The sequence below is a fragment of the Phocoena sinus genome, chromosome 17 (genome assembly GCF_008692025.1).
Source record: "Phocoena sinus isolate mPhoSin1 chromosome 17, mPhoSin1.pri, whole genome shotgun sequence".
Taxonomy (NCBI): Eukaryota; Metazoa; Chordata; class Mammalia; order Artiodactyla; family Phocoenidae; genus Phocoena; species Phocoena sinus.
Genome location: NC_045779.1, coordinates 27,704,420 through 27,723,258, shown reverse-complemented (window position 1 = coordinate 27,723,258; position 18,839 = coordinate 27,704,420). Strand labels below are relative to the sequence as shown.

Below are 18,839 nucleotides of genomic sequence, written 5' to 3'. Positions count from 1 at the left end.
TTAAAATATTTCAAACTATAATCCTAGAGGAATTCATGCAGGTCCAAATGTAAGCAACAAAATACCTTCTTCAGGTTATGGTTTCAATTAAGATATTTAATTTTCTGGTCAATGAATTATATAAAATTTTGCAAATAGGCATAAAATGGTTGTACATTTGACCTTATAGACAACTTAGGGGAAAATGTGTAGGATCAAAGTGAACTACTTATGGCCTATATCTATCCTTTCACACGTCTCTTATTTTCTTACTAATTTAAATGCAGGAATAAAATATATTATCCATTACATGTGTATATACATATATAGACACACCTATATATAATATACATTTTAACTCTGTGATATAATTTAGCTCAGGGTTTTGAATACCACAGATGCTTAACTCTCACTGAGTTCATTTAAATTTGTAAATGAAAAATTTTTTAAAATGAATGAATGATTGCAAAAGTGTTTACAATTCTTTTTAGTTCTTATTGATGTTGTTAGTTTGAATTAAATATATACTTCTACATCAACACTACCACTCCAACTCCCCAACTAGACAAATAGCAATTAGATTATTATTTTTAACCTTTGAGATAATTTTATAAGACAATATTCATTGGTAAATTCACTGCCTTCAATGATTGTATGATGAATTGTGTTGAGAGTCAAAATTCCTGACAGAAGCAGTAAGAGATTCCATTGGAGGAGAAAAATCTTTCTGACAGGTTAACATTTGTAAAAGGCTGTGTCATATCTCATGGGCAAGAACTATGTTTTCTTCCCAGTTGTGTCAACTGAAATTTTTCCATGTATATGTGTGTGTGTGAGTGTGTGTGTGTGTATACACACACAAACACATATACATACTATATATTCCATATATAAAATTTTCAACTGAAAATTTATTCCATATATACATATCCTATACATGCAAAGAATGATTATTGTCCTTCTTGGCACGAGCAAACCATCTAAATCAAATAGAAGAGTCTATATAAATTAAATACACATGTAAACTAAATAGATTGAAATACACAATCTGGCAGGGATTATCATATTTCTGGAGGAAAAAAGCACAATTTTGAGACTCAGAGATATGTAAGAAATACTTTTGACTACTATTTTTAATGGTATGCTTTTAAACATCTTCACAATTTTTGTGAACACCATTGAAAGGAATATGTACTCAGTATTGAATTAAGGGACATGCAATTCCATACAGGAAATGGATCTCATTATTTTAAAATGGTGTAAAAACACATTCCTCACTATGAAAACATTTTAACACCCACAATACACAGTAGATTCAAACAGGAAATAAGAGCTATTAAGAAAATTGGATGGGGAGTAGTTCTCTCCATTATATTAAAAAAAAGTCTGTATTTTACTAAAGTATATTTAGAAATAATAGCTATCCCTTTGTAGCTATTGTTTAGTTGATAGCTGTGTAGTTTATTTGGTAAAATAAACTTGAATGTCAATTAGGATCATAAACACAGTCAGTAAGGTCCTCAACTTTTCAAAGATTTATACAGAAAAACATAGATATTGTAATATATAAGTAGGTTTTATAGTCTTGAGAGTCCAGAAGCCAAAATGATTTTTAAAAGGGTGCTGATACTTTCTTACCTATTGCATATTCAGTGGGCATTATCTGTAGTGTTATCTGATTATCTCTGAGTTTCCATAAAACACTTTACATATAACAGCCACTTCTAGAGGACCACCTGCTAGAATTCCAAGGGCTCTCCAGAGGACTTCCTCATCTGTAATAATGCTAGCATCTGCGAAACCCTGTGTCTTTTCTGGGGTAGCCCACGTTGTGTGCAATCCACACACAATACAAAGACTGCTTAGAATTTCGGTGAAGGCTCATAATGTCCATTCTTAGAGTAAGATAAAACTGATGTCCATTGTTAAACTTTAAAAACACTTGGAGATCAAACAAAATCTGACATTAAGAAGATCTTACCACATTATTAGCTATTCTGACTCTTCAGTGATAGTAAATTCCCAAGTATGCTATTATTTAGAGGAAGCAGCATTGTACTTCCTTACTTTGTAAAGTTAAAGTAGGTCAGGACACCTAGGTGGGTGTCACACATTGGTGTTTCTTATCTTCAGAGAATGAGTTTATATTAGATACATTTTCATTAATATTAATTTCCTTCCATATTTTATATTTCATGAGGTAATTGATTTATATCTATTATAGTTATTATCAACAAGAAAGTTAATTTAGAATATATGCATCATTTTAAAAAACTAAACCGGTGAAACCTTATCTAAATGTAACAAGATATTACATTTCCTGATACCAAACCTCAAAGAAGGATGTTCAAGAAATGGCTCAAGATCATGAGTTTGTGCACTGTGGAGTACAAACCTCAGTGAGAATCAGCAGCCACAACCCCCATGGACACCCATCATTTCTTAAATAGTGTCTTCTGGCTGGTAAGTTTCTTCACTAAGGCATTAATGTAAGGACTGACAGTCAATGGGCAACTAATCCTTATTACCTGTCAAAACAGTTAAAAAAGTGATACTTCAACAATATCTGGGCTTACATATGTTTCACTTTTGTACACACAGTATACAGAGAAGAGGCACAATCTAAGTTGGGTGTGTAAGTCATAAGTTATAACCTCTAAGCAAGGAAATGAGACAAACCAACAAAAAACCAACAATAACAACAACAAAAAAACCCAGAAGAATAGCTTTTCGTTGTCTGAAAATTAAGAAGAGGAAAAGAAAAGAAAGAGTAACCAAGGGGAAAAACAAAACAAACAAACAAACAAAACCAGGAGAACTATCAAGGTTTTAGCTAGACTTCATCCTGTCAGTTCTGTGTTGGGTTATTAACAGCTGCCCTTCAGTGGGCATTTGTCAGAGACTGTCCCAGATAGTTCATAAGTTGTCACTAAATTAAAAAAAAAAAAAACAAAAAAAACCAGCAAGCAAGCAGTGTTACTCACTTTGCAGAGATCAAACAAATAATGCACACAGAGGCTAACTTGTCTGAAGTGACACTACTACAAACAGTGGAGTTCGGATTCAGACCAAAGTGGGCCTCATTCCAGTCCATCATGTTATTATACCTCAATCAGTACCACAACTCATTTCAAAATTTCCATATTGGAGGATTTGACAAAGAAGCAGAGCAACTCAAAAACATGCAATTCCTTCTCATTCTGAGATCTTCTCCTTTGAAGAACCCTATTGAAGTACTAGCATCAATCCTAGTGAACCATAGTGGACACATCAACCCTAGATGTGTCCATCCAGGCAGATAACCCCCCAATTCTTTAAACTGTAGCATATAATGCATTGTGTTGTTTTTAGAAATGTCTCTCCAACCAGATACCTTTTATAATATAATATATATATATATATATATATATATAATCAACATGCTATGTATATATTTTTTCTAAAGGTATTTTGGCAAGCAAATGTGTAAGCAGAACAATATTTGGGGAATCCAAAATTTATTTATTTATTTACAAACTATAGTCACATTCATGTTCATCTAACATGTTTATGTATATCCTTCTTATAATTAATTCTTAAATTTTATAAAATATGTCTGAGTTTAAAAGATTTTTTTGAACTCCTTTATTATTAGAATTTTTACAATGCATCATCAGCCTGGTACAATAGAAGTAGCGGTAGCTTAAGAATCATAATCTAAGGCAGTGGTCCCCAACCTTTCTGGCATCAGGGACCGGTTTTGTGGAAGACAATTTTTCCAAGGACGGGGGCAGGGATTGTTTTGGGATGATTCAAGTGCATTGGTTTATTATGGTCTCTGTGCAGTCAAACCTCTCTGCTAATGATAATCTGTACTTGCAGCCACTCCCCTAAGACATTTTTTTAGAAATGTCTCTCCAACCAGATACCTTTTATAATATAATATATATATATATATATAATCAACTGCTTCAGCTCCACCTAAGATCATCCAGCATTAAAGTCCCATAAAGAGTGTGCAACCTAGATCCCTTGCATGCACAGCTCAAGTAGGGTTCATGCTCCTATGAGAATCTAATACCGCCGCTGAACGGACAGAGGTGAAGCTCAGGTGGTAATGAGAGCGATGGGGAGTGGCTGTAAATACAGATGAAGCTTTGCTTGCTCCCCCGCTGCTCACCTCCTGCTGTGAGGTTTGGTTCCTAACGGGCCACAGACTGGTACCGGTCCGTGGTCTGGGGGTTGGGGACCCCTGACCTAAGGCAAAATGCTTAACTTCGCATTCTTGATTTCCTCTGAGTAAAATGGGTTATACATTTTATAAGATAAAACTCAATCACAAGGCAAACTGAAAAATTCAGTTTTAAAAAAATATTACAGATAATTTGTGCAGTACTTAGCAAATAGTACTCGTTTAATAAATGTTAATGATCAGCATATCTGTCACACTACAGTTCCTTTCGAGATTTTTATTTAGCTTATATTTATATTTATATAGTAATTTGAAGCTCATGAAATGCTTAATTACTATTATCTCGATTTTTATAACCTTGTGAAGCAGATGGGACTTGTATCACTGGTGCTGTTTACACAGAAACCAACTAAGGCTCAAATATCCAGTGATATTGATCATACAGCTACAGAGCTGAGTACTGGGGACCAGTTAACACCTAATTTAGCAGCATTTATATTATACAACACTCTTTCTGTTTGTGATGCATTTTAGTATAAACCACTGGATTAATTCATTGTAACTTTAGTGACCGTCAAAAGTAATACTTGGAAAAGTGTTTACCTTGTTCACAAATTAGAGGATCTTACTTTCTTTTCAAGGTGTGCAAACCTGAACATTAAATTGTACGAGAATTCTATTCTGAGGGATAATAATCTTTTAAAAAAAGTAGTGTTTCTGAAGTACTGTAAGATCTTTTCCATGTGCCTAACATGACTTCCTTTAATTTTTTCTCTGAATCATTTCCCTTTACAATGATAGAGACAAGAGCACATTGACTTTAATGCATCAAGTTTAGTATTTATTTACATTCTTCAACACAGTCTTGGAAATGTTAGTCATTAATTTACTGCCAGGTATCTAGTGAAATATGTCCTTGATTTCCCTCCTTCAGAAAGGGTTAACTTTGTATACAAGGCCTTCCAGAGCAAAAACTTAAAATTCTTTTTTAGCTAATTGTGAAATATACTGTTATAAGGACCTAATAATTACTGTGTGAAATATAAACCCAAGCAAATGGCTTGTAATTGTCTATGCCAATGTCCAAAGTCATTGGCTAAAGCTCACCTCTGTGAATACAGGGTAAGACCTCTGTGCCAAACCTGTGTCCTGCCTTTGGAGGGAAATATAAACCTTTGTTAGCTGTAAAGTCACTCAGGCTTATCTCCTGTGTCACAGAGCAGGAAAGGAGCAAAGAAAAACCCTATGTGCTTAATGAGACTTGACAATCCACCCTTAATGGCAAATTAATATACTTTGTACTTAGATGGACCTTTTTATTTCCTCCTAATTGCAAGATACTAACCAGATGCCACAGCCTGCATTTCAGACTGGAAAACAATTAGTTTATCTCACCCAGCCACAATCTCTGCATATTGCTTTACTAAGAATGACACATTTGAAGAATTCATAATTAGATTTTAGTATCTGATAATTAAATAATTAATTAAAATAAAATGGGTCACATATGGACCAATAATTCCTGTCTCATTAACTAAGAATTATTAGTTTAATTCTGTGCACCTGAAGTTAATAAGAATCAATCAAAACAGAATCTCTAATTCAAACAATTATGTTTCTAGATCTGATGGATAAATAGGCTTTGGGGATAGTATCCTAGTAATTCTAGAACATTTTTGTTTTTCTTTAAGAAAAGGAGATGGGGCAGGGAAAGTGCAGAGTAGAAATAGTGGAGGACAATACAAACTCCACTATCATTAATTTACCATGTCAATGGGAAAAAAGAAAAAACAGTTCTATCGTATGTTCTAGACACATTTGTCAAAGTATAGTGGTTTCTAGATAAACACCAACTAGATGACAGCTTTTCTCTGGTTATGTAAGTCTATACAGTTTTTGGTTAAACTGACCTCTGCCTTATGACAGGTTTCAGATGTGGAAACTTATATTGCCTTTCCTACCTTCAGAAGAGAGCAAAATATCAGGTATCATGAAAGTTTAAAGAACAGATTGATTTAGGCTGAAAGGATTCAATCTAAAAATGATATTTCAACCAGGTACATTTTTATTTTTATTCCAGCTCAACTAAGCTATTTAAAGGTCACAAATAGTATGTGTTATCTTATGAATGTAGATTTATTTTTTTATCTGCTGAATAATTTAAACCGTATTTTTGGACAAAATATAAAGTAATTGGAAATTAGTCTACTGCAACCTAATCTATTATTTGACTAAAATTTCAAAACCATTTTTAATCCTAATGGGATTTAGAAAAAACTACTTAACTTCCTTGTCATAAGAAAAATCATTATTTCATTTAGCATAAATAAATATATTTCCAAATCTGAAAAAATCTAATAACCTAATACTTCATAAAATATTTTGATTACCAGTGTTTTAGAAAATGATAATTTGAATTATAAAATTTGTAATAATTAATGACAAAGATAAAACTTAGAAAAATCCAATTTTCTATGAATTAAATTACAGACCTGGAGGCAATAACAGAATACTAAAATCATAGAATCTGGAATCAAATGACCTTGGTTCAAATGGCAGCACAATTTCCCAGCAGTTGCATGTCTTTGAGAAAGATATGTAACTTACTTCACCTTTGTTTACTCTATTTGTAAATTTAGGGTAATGATGTCACTTTTCTCAGAAACCCAGAAAGAAGATGAAGGCAATTATTACGATGCCTGGGTACATAGTAAACACTTAAAATATTACTGACAGCATGGTGATCTAGTTGGAACAGAGTTGGTCATAAAGTGAAAAAAATAATGATGCATAAAAACAAATCAGGAGTTGCAGAGAATAGTATCGTTCTAATGTCATGATCAATTTAATCAATGTTAACTTTGTCACTGCTACCATTTAAATAGTAATTATGAAGTTCTGTACCACAATATGCTAACAAATATAAAGAAGATACACGAAATAGAAAACAAGCTTAAACACATAATGATAATTACACAAGTAAAAATTAGAAAATAAACAAAAATAGTCACCATATATTCAGTGATTCTATGCAAAATATACTACTGCCAACATTTTTATGAACTTTATCTTTTTAACCTTACCACCTAACAATTGTTAAAATTTTAATAAATTTCCCTTAAGGGCTATTTATTTATTCTATTTTGGGATTACCTTTTGAAAAATATTTCTAATCTCATGCAATTTTAGATTTTTTTTTCATTTAATATTAAATCATCCAAAAATCTCCACATTATTCTATATATTTTTTAATTTTAATTATTTCTTCTCATGAAATGATTTTTAACTGATAAAAATCATACAATTTACTGTTAGTATATGACAAGTAAAACAATGCAGGAAAATAATTATAGATAAAAATTAATCTTTTCTTTCAATATTAACACATCTCTCCTCTCCATTAAAATGTGAATTGTTTAATGTGTATTTGTCCATCTTGTTTGAAGCATACATAAACATAGACCAAAAAAATGTATATAGGAATATATCAGATTTTTAGGCACAAAAGCATTATGAAAGAGGGAAATGTTTCTGGAATTGCAGAGCCCGGATGAAACTCTATTTTAGAACCAAGAAGATTAAAAGGTATTGAATCAGAGTCTAGTGCAGGCTGATGGTAAATGGGAATCCCAGGATGCTGAAAAGATGGAGGCCGATGTACTGTTCATGGATAGGCAGCATCTGACTCTCCTTTCTTCCCTCAGATGGGAACGAAGTGCTGTTGATACTGAATTGGACTCCAAAGACAGATGAGTCAATATACAACATAACAGAGATCGACAATTTAAAAATTTTCCCGATTGGTTATTTATACGTTCAGTATAAAAGAGTAGGAGTGCGGGAGTGGCAATAATTGAGCCTCTCCAGTCTCCCAGCTCATGACCTTGGGGCCAAGGGAATAAGTGCTAAAGTACACTGGTTCACTTCTTCTCTGTACTGATTGTTTTTGACTAATTAAATCTGAAACAGTATAGCTTTACTTGGTGTGTATACATGTGTGCATGTGTCTGTTTGTCTATGTATATGCTATAACTTACCTAACACACTTGAGTATCATATCATACACGTTATTTGCAACTTGCTTATGTTACTTAACAATACAATATGGACATCCTTTCAAGTCAGTACATAGAAAGTTACTTATTCTTGTTAAATCTTGCATACTATTTTCTACAACAGATTAAATATATTTTGTTTAACCAGTCCCTTATACCATTACCATGCAAACACTTTTTTATTTTTGTCATTGCAATAAATAATTTAAAAATATTCGATGCAGGGCTTCCCTGGTGGCGCAGTGGTTGAGTCCGCCTGCCGATGCAGGGGACACGGGTTCGTGCCCCGGTCTGGGAAGATCCCACATTCTGCGGAGTGGCTAGGCCTGTGAGCCATGACCGCTGAGCCTACGTGTCTGGAGCCTGTGCTCCGCAACTGGGAAGGCCACAACAGTGAGAGGCCCGCATACCGCAAAAAAATTCGATGCATGTATGCTTAATATATTGGCATTTTTGTTTATGTAGAAAAATTATCGAACGTGATTACTGGGTAAAATTATATACTTTTAAAATTTTAATTAGATATGGTGATCTTAACTCCAAAATTATTATTCATAGCAGCTCACAGTTCCACTGGAAACATGTAAGGGTACCAATTTTTCCATTGCCACAAAAGCATTCAATATTATTAAAAGTTTAGTTTTTGCCAATCTGATAGGTGAAGTAGATAGCTCATTGTAATTTCCTTTTACATTTCTTTATTAATGATTTTTAACATTTCACATATTTATTATCCATATGATTTTCCTCCCTTTGAATTTCCTGTTAACATAATTTGTCTATTTTTTTAAACTACATTAGTTGTATTTTTCTTATCAATTTTTAGGTGCTCTTTGCACAAGAACCATAGTAATTCTTTAATTTACTTAAGTATTTCCCAGTATTCTCTTTGTATCTTGATTCTATGGTGACTTTCATCAGCAAGGCATTTTTATTCTCATGAAATCAGATATATTAATATTTTCCTTTAAATCATTTTCATATCTTGATTAATATACTTTCTTATATCTGTTTAATACTTGAATAATTAATATTCACTTTTGAATCTTTACAATCTTCTGGATATTTTTGGTTTGTTTTCATTATTTTTATAGGTTTAAAGGTAGAATTGAGTTTTTTTATAGATGGACGGCCCAATATATCAATATTATTTATCAACTATACTACCATTTCTTCCATTGGAAACAAATGAGACCTCTTAATATATTAAATTCTAACAATAATCAAAAATTTCTCTGGAATTTCTTTCTAGTTAATAATATTTTCTCTATTGCTATGCCAACATTCTGATATTAAAATGGATGGGTCAAAAAATTCTTTAATGTTCTTCCTTTTCAAATTTTTCTCTCCAATTCATTCTTCACAATATACTGTAAATTATTTTTCCAGCTTTGTAAAAGAGTGGGTTTTTTGTATACATGTATCAAATCATTATACTGTACACCTTAAAAGGACTTACACAAGGTTATATGTCAATTAAATCTCGATAAAGCTGAGAAAAAATCAACACTAGACATCTTTTTTTTAATAATTTTTTAAAATTTTATTTATTTAATTTTGGCTGTGTTGGGTCTTGCTGGATACGGGCTTTCTCTAGTTATGGTGAGCAGGGGCTACTCTTTGTTGAGGTTTGCCATCTTCTCAGTGTGGTGGCTTTTCTTCTTGCAAAGCGCGGGCTCTAGGCACACGGGCTTCAGTAGTTGTGGCGCTCGGGCTCAGTAGTCGTGGCTCGCGGGCTCTAGAGCACAGGCTTCAGTAGTTGTGGTGCACGGGCTTAGTTGCTCCATGGCATGTGGGATCTTCCCAGACCAGAGCTCGAACCCATGTCCCCTGCATTGGCAGACAGATTCTTAACCACTGTGCCACCAGGGAAGTCCTAGACATCGTTTTTAAAGGTGAGAGCTTGAAGTCTTTCCCTCAATGATTGGGAAAAATCCAAGTATGTTCCCCACGACTACTTCTATTCAGCATGACACTGGAGGTACCAAATGATTAAATTTAAAAAAAAGTGGGTCTTTGATGGAATCTGAATTTAATATACAGATTAAATTTTTAGAAAGGGCATTTTGATATTAAGTCTTCCCATACAGCAATATTTTCAGCCATTTTTTAGGTAATTTTATTATATTCAGTGAAATTTAAAAGTTTTAGTGAATAAATTAACTCCCATATATAGTATTCAATATATATTTTTTTAACTCATGATAAGTTCATGTTTGTTTAAAAGCACATGGGAACTAAGAAAACTAAAAACACACAAGGATAAAAATAACCCCCAAAGGATATAATTAATTCTGTCATATTTCTTTCCAATTTATTTCTTATTTCAGTTTTTTAAAAATAAAATTTTGGTATTCTATTTTTAGACTTTTCTGTCATGGGAATTTAATAATTACTGGAATTTTAGAGTTGCTTATTTTTCCCTATTACTAATCATAATTAAGTCTACATCTTTGTGCACTTTAATTTTTAACTTTGTTATGGATTCCTAGAATAAAAATAAATTGATCAAGGGATGTACCTGATTTTTCTGTATCTTCATCTGATTTTTCCCCTTAAGAACAGCCAGTTATTCCAACACCATTCACTGAACAATAATTTGGTTAGCCAATGGTTGCAATACATTTCTTGCACACATGAGGATTATGCTAATTATTGTATGTACAGATGTGTATTGTATGAATATATAAAGTGCTACTCTTACTACGTTTCTTTTAAATAGTGTATAGAAATGTAACTATCTACTTTTAGATAAGAACTTTGGAATAATTTGTCACTTCCCAAATTGTTTAAGAATTTGGTATTTCATTGGATTGCTATACAAACTATAAATTAATTTGAAAAAATTCTATATCTTTACAATACTCAATCTTGCCTCCTAGAAACATGGCTGGTATATTTTAATTTACTTAAGGCTTCTTTTAAAATCCTTGAGTAAAGTTCTAATTTACAGATAAATAGGTCCCAGTCCTGGAAGTACAAAAGAACCATGTAAGGAGTTTCTAAAAAGATGACAGCTGATCAAGATCTCCAAAGATCTTGATTTTATGAGACTGAGAGAGAAAGACAGAAATGCAGACTTAAAAATAGACATAGATCAATAGAGTAATATAATCTAACTTTCTTGAACACATGTTTATTATAATTTTTTTTTGGCTTATATAATTGGTTTTCATTTTGTCTGCGGGAAATCATCATTCTGAAATATATTATTATGTTTATGTCTTATTGCATTGACCATGGACTTAACAGAATAATATTAAATAGGAAGTATTTTGATGACTTGAATTGGAATATCACAAAGTTTCACAGTTTTATAAAGAATTACATTGGCAAATAAATTGTGTGTGAATGTGTATATAAGACATGATTCATTATTTCTAACATTCTAAAAAATCTATGAAGAAAGTTAAATTAGATGTGTAAATGACATCTGAAGGGTAACAGTATGTATTTTTTAAATGTTATCTGATTTTGAAGAGCAAAGGAAACACATAAATTTATATAACTGCATCATTTTAAGGAGTTTTAGAAAATAGTATATTAAAATTGGAATGTTGGCCTAGAACTTATCTCCTTGTGAACTGCAGTGTTTTGTAAAAACAGTAACATTTCCTACATGTACTCGATGAGTACAATGAACATTCCATATGTAAACAGCACTACAGATGATGACTTATATGTTACATTCAAGGTTATTAACATGAACCTCAGTATTAAAAGAAATGATCCGATCAAGTTTGACAGCCAGAATTGAATATTATTGTTTAATATCATCTTGTCATTCCCAATAATTATAATATATGTGAGGGAGGTTGCATATTCTCAACTTAGTCCTGTCAACAACATTAATTATTTGACAGAACTAATTATTTTGAGAATAAAAATCTGCTCAAGGGGGTAGAAATTACACTTCGACATGCAAAACTAGCTCCCAGGCTATGCTGCCAGAACACTCAGATCACATTTAATTTCCATTAGTAATGCCAGTCATTATTTTAATATGATTGCACAGTGCTGTAAAATGTCCTTTTTTTATGAAAAGCAATTAATTTTCATTTAGTAACATTTTGGTTGCCAAGTATTTAGAAGTGACTCCTCAGAATGCAGTTTTCCTACAAATACCTGTATTAACCCCAAAATCAGTATTAGAATGGAGATAAGGACAAGCAGAATAAAACATAAAGACCTGGATTTTAATTGCCATCGTTAATACCACATTAATTTTGAACACTCCCATTCATGCCAGGACATCAGTAACAAAAAGAACTTTTCTAGTTCTAGAGCTACAGGATAAGATGTTAAATAGCAGCACTTAAAAATAGTTCATTAAAAAAAAACTATATATATATATAGGAATGAAATAAGCATGTGTAATGTTTTTTCAACAGATTTGATTGCATTCTGATTGTAGATGTTATAAGTTATTCAGCCTTGATTATCAGTAAAGTTTACCAGATGTCATGAAGTAAAAGGCCAGAACAAGGTTGCAAAATAAACACTGCAGCTCTAAAAGACACAGAAAAGCAACCATTTGCAACATTTTGAAAATTGTTTTTTCTTAAATCATCGTATTTCAGTTTTATAGTTAGTACTACATACATGATGTTAAATTATACTTCAGATTATCCTGGTTGTAGAAGAAAATAAATTATTTACAAATCATCTTATCTATAAACTCTCAAAAAAGAGAATAGGTTTTTGCTCAAGAAATGCCAATGAGTTTAATGATCCCTCAATTAAGTGCAAGGTTAGACCTTTTCCCTAGAAATGTGAGGAAGCACCATGATTTTTTCTTGATTGGCTTTGCCTTGTCTGGGAGTTCCCTAAATCACACCGTAGGAGGATAAGGCACAACAGGTCTCCACTGTCTGTGTTCAATGCTTAAAAAACACCACTGCTTTACTGGTTAAAAGGTGGTAATATGGATAAACAAACTTAAAATAAAAATAATTGCTCATTGACAGATGAATGGGTAAAGAAGATGTGGTATATATATATATATATATATATATATATATATATATCCAGTGGGATATTACTCAACCATAAAAAAGAATGAAATAATACCATTTGCAGCAACATGGATGGGCTTAGAGATTATCATGCTAAGTGAAGTAAGTCAGACAAAGAAAGACAAATATAGTATATCACTTATATGTGGAATCTAAAGAAAGGATACGAATAAACTTATTTACAAAACAGAAATAGACTCTGACAGAAAACAAACTTATGGTTACCCAATGGGAGGGAGGAGAGAGATAAATTAGGAGTTTGGGGTTAACAAATACACACTGCTATATGTAAAATAGATAACCAACAAGGACTTACTGTATAGCACAGGAAACTCTACTCAATATCTTGTAATAACCTATAATAGAAGAGAATGTAAAAAAAGAATATATATATATATATATATATATATATATATATATATATATATATATCTGAATCACTTTACACCTGAAACACAACATTCTAAATCAACTATATTTTAATAAAAATTAAAAAAAAATTGTCAGATCTTATTAATGATTTTCAATGTCTCTCATTTTGATTCTTTTTTTTCAGCTTGTAAAATGGACAAATAAAAATTGTATATGTTTAATGTGTGCAACTTGATGTTTTAATATATGCATACATTGTGAAATGATCTTACTTATGTATGGAATCTTAAATAGTCAAACTTACAAAAGCAGAAAGTAGAAGGGTGGTTGTCAGCGCTGGAGGGAGGGGCAAATGGGGAGATGTTAGTCAAATTGTACAAAGTTTCATCTCTGCAAGATGAGTAAGCTTTAGAGATCCAAAGAACAGGTGGTGCCATAGTTAACACCACAGTGTGTATACTTGAAATTTGCTAAGGGAGTAGGTAAGTATCCTTATGAAGGTGGGATATTGGTGGTGGCGAATGTTAACTCTGTGAGGTGATGGATATGTCAAGCTAATGCTTGATTGTGGTGATCATTTATTTCTTTAAGATTTGCCAAGAAACCTCACAATTCACTAATTTAATATTTACTCCTATTTTCCCCAAACCGGTATTTTATTGATAACAAGGAAGAACTTCAGCTTGAAAAAGCAATTTAAAGAATTCATTATAAGCTCCTCTACCACAATATAAGCTACTGAAGAAAGCTGGTTGCATATTCTCAATATTGTATTTCTTCCTTTTACTCACAAGGCTGTTCCCATAGTAAATATTTAATAAAGTTTGCCTAATGAAACATACATTAAAGCAGCATAAAAAGAGAAACTATCAGCAAAAATCTTTTATACCCTGAATTAACAGGTGTTCATCAATCATCATTAGGTGAAAGGAAATAAAAAAGCTATGAATATAATTTTAATGCTGGATATTATTTGGACTTGTTCTTGTGGAATTATAGAAAGTCTTTCCTATTGTCTTAGGAAATATAACATTTCAACTTAGCATGTTGAAAAGTATATAAGCATTACCCTGTTCCTCCTAAAGGAATATATTACAAAAAGGCAGTTTCATTTAGATGTGAATAAGAACAAAATATATAGAGTTCTACGGAAGCTTTGATGATTAAACTTAAATACATATCAATTCCAGCATCTCCTATTTCCCTCACTAGAGGTTAAAAGTACTATTAATGGGCACCTTCAATACTAGGAAGGTTAGAAGTACATCTTGCTACCAGACACTGAGTGCTTTATTCGAGGTGTCATGTTAACAAGCCCTAAGAGGGATCCATTAGTCGTTGCGATGAGGCTTTTTAGTAAAAATAAGTAATTAATGGAATTATGAATAATGGTTATTATTCAATTCAATCACAGAAAATGACACTGAATATAAAAAGAAGGATTTGATACTGCTCAATAAAGTAGTTAGAATTTTGAAGAGCTAATCATATAATGGAAATAATATCCTAGGGTGATGATACTCAGTCTACAACATGCAAACTCAAGAGAGCTTATTCATTTGGAGCATGAAACTTTTATGAATTTTTAAACCTGGGTATTATACTAGCTTCTACAGGACACATGATAAGCATGTGGCTCTCAGTGATTAATAATTACAACAGAGTTATGTTGGCTTCTAGCAAATAGGAATGAGATGATTTCTTTACTGCTCAAAAATAAAAGCAGGCTTCCCTGGCGGCGCGGTGGTTGAGAATCCGCCTGCCGATGCAGGGGACGCGGGTTTCGAGCCCCGGTCCGGGAAGATCCCACATGCCGCGGAGCGGCTGGGCCTGTGAGCCATGGCCGCTGAGCCTGCACGTCCGGAGCCTGTGCTCCGCAACGCGAGAGGCCACAACAATGAGAGGCCCGCGTACCACCCCAAAAAATAAATAAATAAAAGCAAACTTAAAAATCATTCATTTCTTCTTCTGAAATTCATTTCTTCTTTCTTCTTATGATATAGATGAAACAAAATATTGTTAATAACCTACACAATGCTATCCCTATACATACAATCTTAAGAGTTTAGTATATTATGAAAGGGTAGAAAGTTAACTTTCTTACCCAAAGCTCATTCTTTCCATTCTACACATATGTGCAAATCAGGAAGCAGCAGTTAAATAGGTGAATTGATTTTGAGTCATCTAATAAACTACAGTTACTAGCAAGTGTAGTCACCATGTTATGAAAGGTATAAACCCATACTTTGCTCCCTGTTTTGTAGACCTGAGTCAGTAGATTGAGTCAGGCCTTACAAGAGGCCCTGTAGGGTCCCTCTCTCTTGTTCTGTCTCCATGTAGACATTTGAGTGGTGATCACATAGACACGTTTCTATACCATGTTGAAGTACTTACTGGTTCTCTATCTACTACCAGATGGTAGTAGGATCCCAAGATCTGGATGGAGGTTTTAATGGGTAGTAAGAGGCCCCTTACTAGATCGTGAGATTAAGTGGTGTCATGACCCAGTTCTTCCAGAGTTTGAATTAGAATGTTAAGTGCTCCAGCAGCTATTAAGGTACATTTTGGTTCTTATCAGTTATTCTTCATGTGTTTAGCCTCATTGGGAATTCCAGTAAGAAGAAGAGGAAGATTTCTGTTGTTTTTCTTTTCTCTCTTTTTTTTTTTTGGATTTGGGGGCCATAATACCATGGAAAAAATATCAAAATTGCCCTAACATTATACTGATTACTTATAATAAACACAAAAACATGGGAGAAGGGTGAAGATAACACTGCAATTACATTACTTTGAATCTGATTGACTGTGGTTTGATGTGTTCTTGGAAAGTTAAAAGTCAGGGCTGGAAATACACACACACACACACACACACACACACACATACACTTAGATACATATGTAGATATATTTAGATATATATTCCCAGATTATATATAAGAATATAATTGCATTTTTTTCATGAATATAGATAAGCTAAAGTTTGCTTCACTAAGAGGGTTCATTCTGAAAATGATAGTTATGTCTCAAAATGATTTGAGTATATACTCAGTAGTTAAATTTGCTTAGTTACTAAAGGCACGGTTACGAGTTGTTTGTTACCACAGAAGGAAACATCTAAACAACATTGGAAAGGACAATATCATGTCAACCCTGTCAAACTGCCCTTTGAGGGAATCTACAGCATTCCAAACATACTCATCTAATCCAAAACTGAACACTTGGTGATAGTGCTAACTAGCTTGCAAACTTTGGAACGTGACTATATTTGATATTCCATGTATAACCAGTCCTTTCACCACCTTGCTTGTTCACATGGAAAAGAGACTGGGGTCTAAATGGCCCATAACACCATGACTAAACCTAAAATAACAAAATAAAAAGAATAATAAATTCAATATAGTTTTTATTTCTGCTTCTATTAATAATCTTACTAACTGAAATCATTTATTGTACCATAAAGAGCAACTTTTCTAGTAGAAGGTATTCAATAAATGTGTACCTACATGTGTCAGACACAGTGCTTCCACTTATTATACTTAAATGTCACCAAGCCATATTAAATATTTTATAAATAAGCAGATGGAAACTCAGAGAAGTTCATAATTATTCAAAAGCACACAGCTAGAGAGTGTTGAATCAGTATGTCTATCCTCAAAAAATCTATTATCTTTGCACTACAAAATAGTAAATAGTAACCAGTAACTGGTAATTCAATGGTTTCCTCATTCCTGCTTCTTCTGAAGAGATGCCTTATACATTTACTTCTATTCATACTGTGAAAAAGAGCCAAAAATCACAGATAGAAGAGAAAACATAAAACTGTTTAATTTTAAGGTTGTAAAAAGTAAGAAAAGTGAGTACCTAAAGTTTTCAGAATGAAGATAAGTGGAAATGAAAGATCAATAAGATAGTCAAAACAATTTCCAAATACCATACAACTTATATAAATAAATTACTTACCTGTTCCTAAAAGCTTCCATATTCCAGGTAAATATGTAAAACTATGAAACTGCATGCTTTTATATCATTATGTTTCTTTAAAATATCATCTATTGATGGATATTTTTAAAACATCAAAAAATAATGTGTACTAAAAACAGAAAATACAAAATTTAAATAAACAGAGCTTTAAATAAGCCATCACAAATTCAAAATGACACTTTTAAATCGATGTCTCAAAATATTTTACATCTCTCTGACACTGTTCCAGTTATCCTGGAAAGAGGGAGAATCCATGTACCATTTTAGGCACATCTAAAGGCATATAAAGTATGCACCATTTGCTTATTTGCAGGTCACTTTTTTTTTTTTTAATAGAAATTTGTTCCCCAAGGAAGAGCTAAAGTGAAGATCTTAGTCTTTACTGTGTATATCAAAGATGAATGTATGTTGTGTCTGTTCTAAGTAGGTCCTCTGGTGTGGAAAATATGTAATAATGGGACCCTTCTCAGAGTTTATAATCTATTAAAGGGCAAATACAACCAAAAATACAAATATAACTATAACACAAGAAACTGTTATGTGTAATGCCTTGTTAAAGATGTATTCAGAGGGGACCTTGAAGATGGCGGAAGAGTAAGACGCGGAGATCGCCTTCCTCCCCACGGATACACCAGAAATACATCCACACGTGGAACAACTCCTACAGAACTCCTACTGAAGGCTGGCAGAAGACCTCAGACCTCCCAAAAGGCAAGAAACTCCCCACGTAACTGGGTAGGGCAAAAGAAAAAACAGAGACAAAAGAATAAGGACGGCACCTGCACCAGTGGGAGGGAGCTGTGAAGGAGGAAAAGTTTCCACACACTAGGAAGCCCCTCCGCGGGCGGAGACTGCGGGAGGCAGAGGGGGGAGTTTCGGGACCGCGGAGTAGTGCACAGCGACGGGTGCGGAGGGCAAAGCGGGGAGATTCCTGCACAGACGATCGGTGCCGACCAGCACTCACCAACCCGAGAGGCTTAGCTGCTCACCCACCGGGGCGGGCGGGGCTGCGAGCTGAGGCTCGGGTTTTGGTTTTGGACGGAGCTCAGGGAGAGGACTGGGGTTGGCGGCTTGAACATAGCCTGAAGGGGTTAGTGCACCACGACTAGCCGGGAGGGAGTTCGGGGAAAAGCCTGCACCGGCCGAAGAGGCAAGAGACTTTTTCTTCCCTCTTTGTTTCCTGGTGCGCGAGGAGAGGGGTTTAAGAGCGCTGCTTAAAGGAACTCCAGAGACGGGCGCGAGCCGCGGCTAAAAGCGCGAACCCCA

The 18,839-nt window shown here is 33.5% G+C and overlaps 1 protein-coding gene across 11 annotated transcripts in view; it reads right to left on the bottom strand.

The window, feature by feature from the left end:
* The window catches only part of RALYL (RALY RNA binding protein like), a 900,595-nt gene that overhangs the window by 579,768 nt on the left and 301,988 nt on the right, over positions 1-18,839 (bottom strand). The gene's annotated exons all lie outside the window — the stretch shown is intronic.